Below are 14,399 nucleotides of genomic sequence, written 5' to 3'. Positions count from 1 at the left end.
CACGTTTATGCCTGCCTAACATGGATGGGGTCTTGGACGTAAACTGAAAGTCATCAGGCTGAACTGGCACAGCAGAAAAAACTTCAGATATGTCCATCAGAGTTGCAGATCCCTCAATATCATCCAAATCAACCAGCTCGGCAGAAGAAACCTGAGGTAATTCAGGAGGAGCAGCCATACCAATCAGAGACAAGAGAGAATATTCCAACTCCTGGGACCAAAACCTCATGGGTAAAACCGCAGGTGGAAGCACGGAAAGACAAATAGGCCTGTGAATGCTCTGACTCTCAAAATCCGGCAGAAGATTCCTGAAAGAGCGCTCCCACACCATGGCAGGTGGAAGAACCGGACCAAAAACAACCCTGACGAGGCCAAGTTGGATTGGATCAAGGTTGACCACAGGTGGATGAACGGCTGGAGGAAGATATGGAACTATTGCACGCTCCAAATTCTCCTGAACAACAATGTGCTGAACCACTTCAACCTCTGCTGGCTGAACTTCAGAAGAACTGTTGGACCCCAAGGAAGGATTTAGCACCATGGAGTTCTGATCTTGGGCTTCTTGAACTGCAGGCTCATGAACTGGAGCGTTATGCGCAACGATAGCCTCCTCCCAAGGGCCCCATCCTTCAGCATTATGATCTGGCTGTGGCTCATGCTCAGGTTGATCAACTCCCCACCCATGAGGTGGCTCCGGATGATGCTGGCCATTCGCAGGATTAGCATCCCAGCCCAAAGCAGGAAAAGGTGGCATCCCCAGAAAGGTTGAGGAGGAACATGGCTTGGCATAGGATGAGGGTTTCTGTCCAAGGGCATGGGGTCTTCATCAGCACCCAACATAGCTTCCGCAAAATTATCCGTGAGAATATAAACCGCAGCAGTCCAAGAGACAATAGTTCCTCCCCAAGTAGCATACTCACGAAAAACCACAAATCGAGGCACCATAATGTTATCCGGAAAAGAAGCATAAACCAAAGATCTCACGAATCGCCGATCTGGCTCATCCCAGTAATGAAACTGACCAAAAGTACTGACCACATCAGACAGGTATCGGGTATTCCTGTAATCCAAAGGTACCCCAATGAACATTAACCAACCCGTTCTGTGACCATGGATAGCCCTAAAACCCTCCCCCTGATTGTGTGGTATGAAACGCACAAAGAACTCATTGCCATCTTCATCAAGGCCCATGGGAAAAGGAGGATGTCGGGTAAACCAAGAACGCATCACCGGACTAGCCACTTCAAACAAACCAACCCCCTGGAACCAGGTTTGAGCAGAGCGAACAATCACCTGGAGATTCTCTTGTAAGAAGTTGAGGACTTGTTCCCGTCTAATGGCCACAAGATGAGCCGGCGGCAGCGGCTTGACAATAGCCACCATGAACCGCTCATGGGTTCTTGGGGGGCCTGCATCGGGGTGTAGTATGTTCTTGGCAAGCGCTCTGCTCCTCCATCGGTGATGTCATGGCCAGCAGGGAGAAATCGGCAAGGGTCAAGCACATAGACTGCCATGGGTGGATAATCTGCTGCAGTAGGCGGTGGTGGCGGAGTCGATTGGGGTTTTTGGGCGGATTGGTTCTGTGAGGGAGAGGTGGAGGTGGACAGTGAAGGCAGCGAGCCCGAAGTGCCGGGGAGGGGTTCTGTCAAGGCTCTAGGCTCGAAACCTGGCGATGGGACTTTAGGTACCCAAACAGTGGAACCAGCATTAATACCCGTGCAGTCTTTCTTAACGTGACCGGAACAAAAACACAATCTGCAGCGTATATGATTCGTACACGTATCGGACATATGGCCCATACCCAAACAGTTCTGACAATCCCAATATTTAACTGCCATATCTTCAACCATCTCATTGAAACTCTGTAAATCATCCACAATTTCCTTTGGTGACGGAAAACAGGCCGGGGATGATGCATCAAGCGAATCATCGTCAGATAATAAAATTGGGCTGGTCAAAGAGCATCCATGGGCCAAATCCAAACCTGGCGGCGGAGTGTGAGGGCTGCTGTTGAGAGAACCATGGGCCAAGCCCAAAACAGATGATGGGGTGCTAGGGCTATCCGAAAGGATAACGACTGGAGGGGGTCCAGATACATTTGAAATCCCAGAAAATCCGGGGTTGCCGCTTGACGAACTAACCTTCTCCGGGGAAGGAGGAAAAGATCCAAACTGGATGGTCACCGGCGGCGACGACGGGCTCACTGGAGGCGAAAATGCAGTGTTGTCCGACAATGTGATATCAGGAGAATGAACATCATAACCAGCCTCATGGATAGTCAAAACTTCAAGAGCATTGGGACGATATTGATAACCCTTACAAACATCATACTTCATGAAAGTAGCAAATCTCAAACTCTTAGCAGGCCCCGATCTAGGATTTGTGCGTAAGGAGGACTTGACGGGTGGATTTTTCATGGCTAATAACCCTAGCTTAGCACGGTGTTTAGATGGAGTAACCGTCATCCACTCCTCGTTGCACTCAATCTGCCAGAGACGAAATTCCTTCATCTAATCCGGGCCACCATGACCCCAGAGATGGAAGAAACACTTAAACTGAGAGCAAACAAAGCTACGCTGGTGCAAGATGAAAAACCCAACTTCTTTGCAAGAGACATGAAAAGAGAAAACCTGATCACGTAGGCAAGAAACCTTGAGCTGAGAACAATATCCACCAATAGCAGATTCCAAGGCCAGGGCAACATTCTCCTCAGATAGTCTGAAGGAATGCCTGGCAAACGAGACAACCATGATGAAGTGGCTAGAGTCTTCAGAAGGGTGAACAGATCGGGGAAAAGAGCACCAGATCTCCTGAGCCAGGCCCATCCCTAGGTTGAAGCCAAACCCTAGAGAGATGGACGCATGAACAGCCATTGAGATGAAAACCAGGGGCTTCGAGAGAGGTCACTGGAGACGATGCGCGGATCAGATGGCAAAGACCACGGCTAGGCGTGGAGATCGCCGGCGGGATGGCGGCGGCTAGGGGTTAGGGTGGGAGGTGGGAGGTGGGAGCCATCTTTTCTTCACCGTGTATACGTCATATGACGAGGTGGCATTCCAGGGCCCAACAGGCACTGGTTCTTCATCGTCTCCTTCATCGGCGTCCATACCGTCGATGTCTTCGGAGTCGACTTCGAGCATGTCGGTTAGGTCGTCGACAGTGGCTACAAAGTGGGTGGTGGGTGGGCTTTGAATTTCTTCATCGTCCGTACCCCAACCTTGCTGACCGCAGTCCGGCCAGGGCTCTCCTGATAAAGAGAGAGACTTCAGTGTCTTCAAGATATGGCCGAAAGGCGAGTGCTGAAAGATGTCTACGGTAGTGAACTCCATGATCGGTGCCCAATCGGATTCGATTGGCAGGGGCGTGGAGGGTTCGGAGTCCGGAGAGGAGTCCGGCTCCTTAGAGTCACGAGTCCCGTAGAATACGGGGCTGGTGTTCGGCTCAACCGCCGTTGGGATCGCAGCCCCCGAGGCGGCGTCCAACCGCCTATCCTCGATCGGCGCAGTTGGCTACGGACTACGGGTCGGAGCCGATGCGGGTGCGGCCTCCCGGGCACTGTTCGGCGGCAAAGCTAGATCATGCTCGTCGTGACAGTGCGGCACGCTCGGCAATCGCTCGAATCCTTCGAAGATCAAGTCCCCGCAGATGTCAGTCGTGTGGTTTAAACTTCTAAATCTGACCTGACGGCCAGGGGCGTAGCTTTCGATCTGCTCCAGACGGCCAAGCGAATTGGCCCGCAGTGCGAAGCCGCCAAAGACGAAGATCTGCCTGGGGAGAAAGGTCTCACCCTAGACTGCATCGCTATTGATGATCATAGGAGCCATCGGACCTGATGGCGACAGCACAGAGGAACTCTCAATGGAAGCACCAATGTCGGTGTCAAAACCAGCGGATCTCTGGTAGGGGGTCCCGAACTGTGCGTCTAGGCCGGATGGTAACAGGAGGCAAGGGACACGAAGTTTTACCCAGGTTCGGGCCCTCTCGATGGAGGTAAAACCCTACGTCCTGCTTGATTAATATTGATGATATGGGTAGTACAAGAGTAGATCTACCACAAGATCAGAGAGGCTAAACCCTAGAAGCTAGCCTATGGTATGATTGTTGATGTGTATGTTGTCCTACGGACTAAAACCCTCCGGTTTATATAGACACCGGGGAGGGTTAGGGTTACATAGAGTCGGTTACAATGGTAGGAGATCTGAACATCCGTATCGCCAAGCTTGCCTTCCACGCCAAGGAAAGTCCCCTCCGGACATGGGATGAAGTCTTCAATCTTGTATCTTCATAGTCCAGGAGTCTGGCTGAAGGTATAGTTCGGCTATTCGAACACCCCCTAATCCAGGACTCCCTCAGCCATCATCACGGAGGGCTTCTACATCATCATAGCCTCTCCGATGAAGTGTGAGTAGTTTACCTCAATGTAATGCCCCGGACACACCCGCCGGTGGTCGTTACTCCTGGCGGGATCTAGACTGGCCCCATAGATCAATACTAGTATTTTCTGCGCACTTTGTCCTCACTCGTGCGCACCCGGGAGCAACTTCCCGGTCGGTCACCCATCCTGACACTACTCCAAGCTGAGCACGCTTAACTTTGGAGTTCTTTCCGAATGGGCTCCCGGAAAAGAAGGAATTCCTTATTGATATGAGTAGTCTATCATCCCTAATAAGCGAGGCTATCACATACACCCCCACTCAGAGGAACCGACGTCCTCGTCGGGCCACAGGAACGTTCCCTCTTGGCACATACGTTTGTGCATCTAGTCCGGTACATGTGCCACGCCGTGTGCCACGACGGACACAAACGTCATGAACAACATAACCGCGCATCTGTCCGCAAACATCCGTGTAACCGCGAGGGTCGGCTCTGATACCAACTTGTAACGCCCCAGACACACCCGCCGGTGGTCGTTACTCCTGGCAGGATCTAGACTGGCCCCATAGATCAATACTAGTCTTTTCTGCGCACTTTGTCCTCACTCGTGCGCACCCGGGAGCAACTTCCTGGTCGGTCACCCATCCTGACAGTACTCCAAGCTAAGCACGCTTAACTTTGGAGTTCTTTCCGAATGGGCTCCCGGAAAAGAAGGAATTCCTTATTGATATGAGTAGTCTATCATCCCTAATAAGCCAGGCTATCACACTCTCAGACCTTCGGGTCCATAGTTAGTAACTAGATGGCTTCTTCTCTCTTTTTGGATCTCAATACAAAGTTCTCCCCCTCTCTTGTGGAGATCTATTCGATGTAATCTTCTTTTTGCGGTGTGTTTGTTGAGACCGATGAATTGTGGGTTTATGATCAAGTCTATCTATGAATAATATTTGAATCTTCTCTGAATTCTTTTATGTATGATTGGTTATCTTTGCAAGTCTCTTCGAATTATCCATTTGGTTTGGCCATCTAGATTGGTAGTTCTTGCCATAGGAGAAGTGCTTAGCTTTGGGTTCGATCTTGCGGTGCCCTTTCCCAGTGACAGAAGGGGCGGCAAGGCACGTATTGCATCGTTGCCATCGAGGATAACAAGATGGGGTTTATTTCATATTGCATGAATTTATTTCTCTACATCATGTCATCTTGCTTAAAGCGTTACTCTGTTTTTAACTTAATACTCTAGATGCATGCTGGATAGCGGTCGATGAGTGGAGTAATAGTAGTAGATGTAGAATCATTTAAGTCTACTTGTCACGGACGTGATGCCTATATACATGATCATGCCTAGATATTCTCATAACTATGCTCAATTCTGTCAATTGCTCAACAGTAATTTGTTCACCCACCGTAGAATACTTATGCTCTTGAGAGAAGCCACTAGTGAAACCTATGGCCCCCGGGTCTATTCTCATCATATTAATCTCCATCACTTTAATCTTGTTTTGTTTTTTACTTTGCCTTTACTTTTTACTTTGCATCTTTATACCAAAAATACCAAAAATATTATATCTATCAGATCTCACTCTCGTAAGTGACCGTGAAGGGATTGACAACCCCTAATCGCGTTGGTTGCGAGTAGCAATCGTTTTGTGCAGGTACGAGGGACTTGAGCGTGGCCTCCTACTGGATTGATACCTTGGTTCTCAAAAACTGAGGGAAATACTTACGCTACTCTGCTGCATCATCCCTTCCTCTTCGGGGAAAACCAACACAAGCTCAAGAGGTAGCAAGAAGGATTTCTGGCGCCGTTGCCAGGGAGTCTATTCAAAAAGTCAACATACCAAGTACTCATCACAATCCCTATCTCTCGCATTACATTATTTTCCATTTGCCTCTCGTTTTCCTCTCCCCCACTTCACCCTTGCCGTTTTATTCGCCCTCTCTCTCTCTATCCTCCCTCTCCTTTCCGCTTGCCTTTTCGTTTGCTTATCGTCAAGACTAGTCTCATATCTTCTCCGTTGTCTCCCGAGAGTGAAGTTCTAAATTTTAAACAAAGGGAGGGACAAAATCTAAAAGATGCTTGTATAGAATTTGCAATGCTCAAAATAGATCTACCAGGAAGCAATCTACCTTAGTTCTTCTCCGCAATTTTTATGTAGGTGTTAATCCTTGGTATAGATATATCCTCGATACCATTACCGGAGGGAACTTCTTGGGTAGCCATACTTTTGATTCTTATAATGCTATGTTAGATTTATTCGGCTCACCACCTCTTTTGGTTAATGGAACCATGTTAACTTTGGAACATGTTATGCAAAGACTTGAAATTATTGAAAATAAAGTTGCTACTATTGAATTAATTGAAAATCTAGATAAAAATATCCACAATCAAATTACTCAATATGGATCTAAGGTAGGAATGACTTTGAAAAATATTAAGGAAAAGGAACCCATAGTTAATGAGAAGATTAGCATAGATTCTACTAGAATTGATAAACTTGAGGGTATCATTACAAACTTGGGAACCGCTTTTTCTTCCATAAAGAATACTCCAAGTCCTCCTACTAAAATTGCCAAGCTTATGTATGTTCCTAAAAATAAGGTGAATCATCTAAGGAAACTGCGGATCTTAAATCTATAAGTATTCATCCCAATCTTTTTGATATCATTAAGGAACCAATTGCTACAAATGAATTTTTCGATCTTGTGCCTAAAAGTTTAATAATCACTAGAAATAAAGAAATTCCTAAGGTAAATAGATGCCTCATCGAAGAATTTCCTACCAAAGATGGCAATACCTAGATCTATCCTCGCTTTTATGCCTAGCTAGGGGCGTTAAACGATAGCGCTTGTTGGGAGGCAACCCAATTTTTTTTTATTCCTTGCTTTTTGCTTCTGTTTAGTAATAAATAAATTATCTAGCCTCTGTTTTGGTTGTGTTTTTTGTGTTTAATTAGTGTTTGTGCCAAGAAGAACCATTGGGAAGACTTGGGGAAAGTCTTGTTGAACTTGCTGTAAAAAACAGAAACTTTAGCACTCATGAGAACTCCTGTCATTTTTATTTGAAGAGTGCTATTTAGTTAATTCTTTTTGAAGATGATTAATATATAAATTCCTCACGTCCAGAAATTTATTTTAGAATTTTTGGGGTTCCAGATCTTGCGCTAGCTACAGATTACTACAGACTGTTCTGTTTTTGACAGATTCTGTTTTTCGTGTGTTGTTTGCTTATTTTGATGAATCTATGGCTAGTAAAATAGTTTACAATCCATAGAGAAGTTGGAATACAGTAGGTTTAACACCAATATAAATAAAGAATGAGTTCATTACAGTACCTTGAAGTTGTATTTTTTTTCCTTTCGCTAACGGAGCTCACGAGTTTTCTACTTTAAGTTTTGTCTTGTGAAGTTTTCAAGTTTTGGGTGAATTCTTTTGATGGATTATGGAACAAGGAGTGGCAAGAGCCTAAGCTTGGGGATTCCCATGGCACCCCCAAGATAATCCAAGGACACAAAAAAATCAAAGCTTGGGGATGCCCCGGAAGGCATCCCCTCTTTCGTCCACTTCTATCGGTAATTTACTTGGAGCTATATTTTTATTCACCAACATGATATGTGTTTTGCTTGGAGCGTCTTGTATTATTTGTGTCTTTGTGTTTTAGTATGCCACAATCATCCTTGCTGCACACACCTTTTGAGAGAGCCATACATGAATTAAAATTTGATAGAATACTCTATGTGCTTCACTTATATCTTTTGAGCATTATAATTTTGCTCTATGTGCTTCACTTATATCTTTTGAGCTATGTAGTTTTGCTCTATGTGCTTCACTTATATCTTTTGAGCGTTATAATTTTGCTCTATGTGCTTCACTTAGAACTTTTAGAGCACGGTGGTGGATTTGTTTTAAAGAAACTATTGATCTCTCATGCTTCACTTAAATTATTTTGAGAGTCTCTTAATAGCATGGTAATTTGCTTAATAATAATATGCTTGGTATTCAAGATTTGTGAAACTTTCTTTTGAGTGTGTTGAATACTAAGAAAAGATTGAAGCATGATAATTGTTTTGAGATATGGAGGTGATAATATTAGAGTCATGCTAGTTGAGTAGTTCTGAATTTAAAAATACTTGTGTTAAAGTTTGTGATTCCCATAGCATGCACGTATGGTGAATCGTTATGTGATGAAGTCGGAGCATGATTTATTTATTGATTGTCTTCCTTATGAGTGGCGGTCGGGGACGAGTGATGGTCTTTTCCTACCAATCTATCCCCCTAGGAGCATGCGCGTAATAATTTTCTTTGATAACTTCTAGATTTTTGCAATAAGTATATGAGTTCTTTATGACTAATGTTGAGTCCATGGATTATACGCACTCTCACCCTTCCACCTTTGCTAGCCTCTCTAATACCGCGCCCCTTTCGCCGGTATCATACACCCACCATATACCTTCCTCAAAACAGCCACCATACCTACCTATCATGGCATTTCCATAGCCATTCCGAGATATATTGCCATGAAACTTTCCATCATTCCGTTTATCATGACACATTCATCATTGTCATATTGCATATCCCGGTACACCGCCGGAGGCATTCATATAGAGTCATATTTTGTTCTAAGTATCGAGTTGTAATTGTTGAGTTGTGAGAAAAATAAAAGTGTGATGATCATCATTTTTAGAGCATTGTCCCAAGTGAGGAAAGAATGATGGAGACTATGATTCCCCCATAAGTCGGGATGAGACTCCGGACGAAAAAAAAATCCAAAGAAGCCCAAATAAAAAAGAGGCCATAAAAAAAGAGAAAAGGCCCAAATAAAAATAAATAAATAAATGAGAGAAAAAGAGAGAAGGGACAATGTTACTATCCTTTTACCACACTTGTGCTTCAAAGTAGCACCATGATCTTCATAGTAGAGAGTCTCTCATGTTATCACTTTCGTATACTAGTGGGAATCTTTCATTATAGAACTTGGCTTGTATATTCCAATGATGGGCTTCCTCAAATTGCCCTAGGTCTTCATGAGCAAGCAAGTTGGATGCACACCCACTTAGTTTCTTTTTGAGCTTTCATATACTTATAGCTCTAGTGCATCCGCTGCATGGCAATCCCTACTCACTCACATTGATATCTATTGATGGGCATCTCCATAGCCCGTTGATACGCCTAGTTGATGTGAGACTATCTTCTCCTTTTTGTCTTCTCCACGACCACCATTCTATTCCACCTATAGTGCTATATCCATGGCTCACGCACATGTATTGCGTGAAGATTGAAAAAGTTTTGAAAAAGTTAGAGTATGAAACAATTGCTTGGCTTGTCATCGGGGTTGTGCATGATTTAAATACTTTGTGTGGTGAAGATAGAGCATAGCCAGACTATGTGATTTTGTAGGGATAACTTTCTTTGGCCATGATATTTTGAGAAGACATAATTGCTTTGTTAGTATGCTTGAAGTATTATTATTTTTATGTCAATATAAACTTTTGTCTTGAATCTTTCGAATCTGAATATTCATATCACAATTAAGAAGATTTGCATTGAAATTATGCCAAGTAGCACCCCGCATCAAAAATTCTCTTTTTATCATTTACCTACTCGAGGACGAGCAGGAATTAAGCTTGGGGATGCCTGATACGTCTCCAACGTATCTATAATTTTTGATTGCTCCTTGGTATATTATCTACTGTTTTGGACTATATTGGGCTTTATTTTCCACTTTTATATTATTTTTGGGACTAACCTATTAACCGGAGGCCCAGCCCAGAATTGTTGTTTTTGCCTATTTCAGTGTTTCGAAGAAACGGAATATCAAACGGAGTCCAAACGGAATGAAACCTTCGGTAACGTGATTTTCTCACCGAACATGATCCAGGAGACTTGGACCCTACGCCAAGGCATCAGAGAGGCGGTCACGAGGGTGGGGGGCGTGCCCCCTACCTCGTGGGCCCCTCGGAGCTCCACCGACGTACTCCTTCCTCCTATATATACCTACGTACCCCCAAACGATCAGAACAGGAGCCAAAAACCTAATTCCTCTGCCGCAACTTTCTGTATCCACGAGATCCCATCTTGGGGCCTGTTCCGGAGCTCTGCCGGAGAGGGCCGTCATCACGGAGGGCTTCTACATCATCATAGCCTCTCCGATGAAGTGTGAGTAGTTTACCTCAGACCTTCGGGTCCATAGTTAGTAGCTAGATGGCTTCTTCTCTCTTTTTGGATCTCAATACAAAGTTCTCCCCCTCTCTTGTGGAGATCTATTCGATGTAATCTTCTTTTTGCGGTGTGTTTGTTGAGACCGATGAATTGTGGGTTTATGATCAAGTCTATCTATGAATAATATTTGAATCTTCTCTGAATTCTTTTATGTATGATTGGTTATCTTTGCAAGTCTCTTCGAATTATCCATTTGGTTTGGCCATCTAGATTGGTAGTTCTTGCCATAGGAGAAGTGCTTAGCTTTGGGTTCGATCTTGCGGTGCCCTTTCCCAGTGACAGAAGGGGCGGCAAGGCACGTATTGCATCGTTGCCATCGAGGATAACAAGATGGGGTTTATTTCATATTGCATGAATTTATTTCTCTACATCATGTCATCTTGCTTAAAGCATTACTCTGTTTTTAACTTAATACTCTAGATGCATGCTGGATAGCGGTCGATGAGTGGAGTAATAGTAGTAGATGTAGAATCATTTAAGTCTACTTGTCACGGACGTGATGCCTATATACATGATCATGCCTAGATATTCTCATAACTATGCTCAATTCTGTCAATTGCTCAACAGTAATTTGTTCACCCACCGTAGAATACTTATGCTCTTGAGAGAAGCCACTAGTGAAACCTATGGCCCCCGGGTCTATTCTCATCATATTAATCTCCATCACTTTAATCTTGTTTTGTTTTTTACTTTGCCTTTACTTTTTACTTTGCATCTTTATACCAAAAATACCAAAAATATTATATCTATCAGATCTCACTCTCGTAAGTGACCGTGAAGGGATTGACAACCCCTAATAGTGTTGGTTGCGAGTAGCTATCGTTTTGTGCAGGTACGAGGGACTTGAGCGTGGCCTCCTACTGGATTGATACCTTGGTTCTCAAAAACTGAGGGAAATACTTACGCTACTCTGCTGCATCATCCCTTCCTCTTCGGGGAAAACCAACACAAGCTCAAGAGGTAGCACAATCGCGCCACACCCTTCCAAGACACGGCACAACAGAGACACAGGTGCAGACGGGCAGCAGGGCCCCGCTCAAAGGTTTCTTTTTAGATTAAGACCCTGTGTAAACCTTTCTCACTGTCTCTTGTTGCTTCACGCCCTTCGGATACTTAGCACGACCGAGAGGGATGCTGACGTTATTGGCATTTTCGCCACGTCAGACTGATGCATGTACCTGGAAATTCAGGGTTCATTATCAAGGGCTTTGCTTAGCCCGGTATATGTTGTAAAGTCCGAATACCTTAGGGAGTGTTCGGCGTCGCGAGTATGGCCTTATATGCATCAGCTCCGAATCATGTCTTTGGTCAAATGTTGGGTTTGTCAGGCTCCCGTGTTTTTCTACCTTACATTCCGCTCTATCGGCTAAGGTGGCACCGGGAGAACTACTGTGATTCTGCCCTGGTTCATCTGGATGAGCACCTCAGTAGAGAAAGCCGAAAACTGACTGTCATGATAAAGCGCGAGACTGGTCAACCACTCGATGACTCAGCGGAATCTTCGCGATTCCTCCACATTAACGAAGGACCGCTTTCCCGGTCATGTACATACGCGCACCGTATTCGGATAAGCGCGAAGGTACCAGGGGCTATATAGTAGCCCCACTGTCAAACTCCTATGGGTAAGTGAAAGTGTTAAAGCAATATAGTTTGATTGCCTTGTTCGCCGCGCTATCACCTCCTTCATGGACCAAGACGTTGGATCAAGTGTGAATACGTGCTTTTCCAAACACCCCCGCATTATGTGCGTGGGGGCTGAAGTCGACGACTGCAAACTTTCGGGTTATATACTTACATAAACGGCCACACAGGAGGCATCATAATACCTTCAAGCAATAAATACAGCCTGTATAATTCAAATAATATTATTTTTACAATGGGGATACATGTCACTCGAACATGATACTCTTCGAGCACTGAGCCTCTATTAAACGAGCGCCTTCTAGAACTTCTTCTAAATAGTGCTCGGCCGAGACATGGCCTACGGCCGGACCCTGGGATGCAATAGTGGTGGCATCCATCTCTGCCCAGTATGTCTTAACACGGGCAAGAGCCATCCGCGCACCCTCTATGCACGCCGACCTCTTTACGGCATCGATATGCTGCACAGCACCAAGGAATTGTTGCACTAAACCAAAATAACTATTCGGCTTTGGTCCTTCCGGCCAAAGATTATCCACGACAGACCTCATGGTAAGCCCGGACAACCTATGGAGCTCAGCCCACTTGGCCATTTGCTCATTTAAGAGCAAGGGACACGTCGGAGCACTGAACTGCGACCAGAACAACTTCTCTACTTCGTGATCTTCTTGATCTTTGAAAAACGCAGTCACATCAGCAGCACTCATTGCCAAGTCCACATACGCATCTGCGGCACTCCATAATCGATCCAGAGGGGCATACTTCGGATCTCCGAACTTTGTCCGCAACAAAAAGGGCTTCCCATCCATGATATCTCCGGCTTGACAGAGCTCCTCCTCTGCCGCTCTGAATTTAGAACGGGTTTCCTTGGCTGCCTCCACGGCTCTCATCAGGTCAGCCGCTCTCACTTGGCTTTCCTTTTCAAGAAGCTCATATCGGTCGGCAGCATCTTTCAGCTCAGCAGCCATCTTGGCTATTTCATCTTCGCCCCTGCGATGAGCAGCCTGTTCGGCTCTTAAGTCTTCGGCCGCCTTTAGGGCGGCCGCATCACTTCTCCTGGCTTGTTCCTTGGCTCGGGGAAGTTCCGCCCAAAGGGTCTCCATGGCGGCAGCTCCATCTGCAGTCAAAACATATTATAGATACTAGCATCATGATCCTCTTAATACTTGTTGACCACTCGAAAATACATACACTATGCCTCGTCAAGACGCTTGTTCACAAGCGCAATGTCGGCATCTGCTACGTCCAATTGCCGGCTTAGTCCGGCCAACTCAGCAGTCCAGCCAGCTACCGGACCGTCCGCTGCCTGCACATGAAAGCAGCGCGATCAATACCTAGGACTATGATCCTCTGTTTGCCGCCTCGGGACAGCAACCAAAGTCTTAGGGGCTACTACCTGCATAGAGTACACCTAGTGTGTGTGGTACCATCAATTTTTTTTACATTATTTTGCGTACCTCAAAGCCTTTTAGCAGGCTCATAAAAGCTTCATGCAACCCACTTTTGGCGGATGAGATCCTCTCAACCATCGTACCCATTAAAGTACGATGCTACTCTGAGATAGCCGCTTGCTCCAAAAGACCTGTCAGTACGTCCGGTTGCGCACTGGACAATCCCGGACTCTTTCTGTTGCTCCCCTTAGGAGCCGAATATTCTGGACTTCGAGTGGCCGAAGGGTTACCTTCTGGCCTCAGCGGATCAGGAGAAATCCTCCGTGATGACGCTTCAGGGTCATCCACCCCAGGAGGCGGGGAAACAAGGGGAGGCGTTTCGCTCTCCATCATCTCCGGAAGAAGATCCCCCGAAGACGAACTCTGTCGGCAAGGGCTACAATCCGGACTGCAAGACATATGTCTCGATTATCGTCCGGGAGACAAAGCAAAATATATTTACCAAACGTACTTTTGTTCACTTATAGCTCGGTCGAGGGCTGATCCCCTTGCGGGCACTGTGCGGAAGGAATGCCCTCCGAGTTAGGGGCCCCTGGCAAGGGTCTCTTCTCTCGTTTGGAAACCCTTGTTTCTAAGTCTTCAGGAGCGGTCCTTTTCCTTCCTTGGGGAGAGGGAATTTCTGATTCTTCTCCCCGATTATCCTCCTTCGTGGAGGCACTAATTCCCCCGGTTTGGATGAGTAACATGTGAGGCTTGCTTTCGGCTTCTTCGTCTCTC

This window comes from Triticum dicoccoides, chromosome 3A (genome assembly GCF_002162155.2).
Source record: "Triticum dicoccoides isolate Atlit2015 ecotype Zavitan chromosome 3A, WEW_v2.0, whole genome shotgun sequence".
Classification (NCBI taxonomy): Eukaryota; Viridiplantae; Streptophyta; class Magnoliopsida; order Poales; family Poaceae; genus Triticum; species Triticum dicoccoides.
Note: the sequence above shows the minus strand (reverse complement) of the source record.